Below are 2,077 nucleotides of genomic sequence, written 5' to 3'. Positions count from 1 at the left end.
TAACTTTAGTGGCTCCCATGAGCACCCCCTCCCAGTGGGAGACACCTCCCACACTGATGTTAGGCTTGCTGCCTTTGGTTAATGGGACATCAGTCACTGGGCATGCCCTGCAAGAAGGCTACCTTGCCAAACAAAGAAACTTCGTATAGTCTGGCTGGTGTGGCTCAGTGGTTGAGCATCAACCTATGAACCAGGAGGTTACAGGTTTGGGGCATGCAGGAGGCAATCATGATTCTCTCTCATCATTGATGTTTCTATTTTTCTCTACCACTCCCTTTCTCTCTGAAATCAATCAAAATACATTAAAAACTAGAAACCTAGTTTAAGCTTTTTGAGGATGAAAAAGAGAAGGAGGCAAAAGGCTTGCCAGTCATCCCAACTGAACCCACCTCCAGCCATTAGCCCTATACAGAAGTTGAGAAGGTGAGACCAGCAACCCAATAACAATGAGAAATAATAAATTGTTCTCATCCTAAGCCACTAAATTTTGGACTTAACTCCTGAATTCTATTCACTGACCCTTTGGACTCTGCATTGAGACCCATGAATGTTTTTCACTGTGTTTCAAAGTTCCCACACTTTAGAGATCACTAATCCCTCGCTCCTCCTAAGTGTGGGTGGCGGACTATAGCATCTACAATCCCTGGAACCTGTTGAAAATGCAGCATCTCACTCCAGATTTGCCGAATCAGAATCTGCAGTTTTACAAGACCCGCAGATGATTCGTATAAGGGTTAAAGCTTGCCAAGCATTCGAAAGTGTGCACATTAAAGATTAACCTTCCCTTTCAAAAACGTCTTCCTACTCTCCATTGGAAATATTCTCTGGCCAGGTGTCTGTTCCTCCCCACCCGGGGTGAGCTGAAGCCCTGCTGCCACGTCCCTATTCATAGGCACCTGGCGCGCTGTTTGGGGTCTACAGTGTCTGCGGGTCTGCGATGGTCTCTGTGTCAAATGGCAAAGTCCCTGCAGGATGGGGGTTTACAGGCAAGTATAGGCTGCTGGAAACACATGAACAGACGAGGAATGAAATCTCCCAACCAACCAACCACTCAAACCCAGGCAAGAGAATCGCTTTAATGAGCAAACTAGACCCACGAAGTTTGATTCGTGGTCTTTCAGAATTGGGCCCTCTGGTGTTCCGTGCACTGAGGGCCCCGACCCATTCAGGTGGCACCCTAGGGGGTGCCGGGTCACGCCCTGCTGGGAGGGAGGCCCAGGCAGTTTGTCCCCAAGCGGCTCCCATATAAGGCGGACCCCGCTCCTGCCCGGGGCTGCATAGCCTCTGCGCCCGCCCCTTCCCCGCTTCCAGCCAGCCCGCCGTTCTGCGCATGCTCCGCCCGCTCCGAGGGCCCGCGCTCCGGGTTTTACCGCAGCCCAGTGGTCAAATCCGCTCCCGGTGGTCAAATCCGCACCCAGCTCCGCGCCGCGGCGCCAGGGAAGAATGGTCGGGGTTTTCAGAGTTCTAGGAACGCCAGGGACGCCGATGCTACGCTAGCCGCGGGGCCCTAGGGAAGCTGATGATCTAGTGATTCATTTTTATTTTTAGTCTGAGTGGGTCACATGTTTGCAGGCATCATCTCAATGCATTAACCAACTCCTTGGAGTTGTTGCTGATTTTCAGTAAGGGAAAAGCCTCAGAGGCGCCCAGTATTTCAGACTGCAGGACTCCCAAAGCTAGTTAGTGTTGGAGCTGGGCTCAAACCTTGGAGCCCAGCCGGCACTCCTTTCGGCCTCCATTGCAGCGTGGCTTCCTGGAGGAGCAGCCCCTCGTTACCTGGTCCTCTCCCCTTCATTTGAACTAGGGCCGCAGCCAGCCAGCTCGGGGTGTCCTGGGGTGTGAAACACTGGCGGGGAGCGGGAGGGGGGAGGGCAGATTATCCCGTTGTGGCCTCGTTAGGGGCTTGGGGGCCAAAGTGGATCTTGAGGGCTGAGCAGGGATTCAGTGGGCCTGCCAGTCCCCCATCTGTCAGCCGCGGAGTCCGAAAGGGGGGATCTCCGGGTCGGGGGTGCGGTGGGCTGTCGAGTTGAACCCTCCCCAAAGTAGGGCAGAAGGAGAAGGCAGAGCTGAAGCCTCG

Source organism: Myotis lucifugus, unplaced genomic scaffold (genome assembly GCF_000147115.1).
Source record: "Myotis lucifugus unplaced genomic scaffold, Myoluc2.0 scaffold_42, whole genome shotgun sequence".
Classification (NCBI taxonomy): Eukaryota; Metazoa; Chordata; class Mammalia; order Chiroptera; family Vespertilionidae; genus Myotis; species Myotis lucifugus.
Note: the sequence above shows the minus strand (reverse complement) of the source record.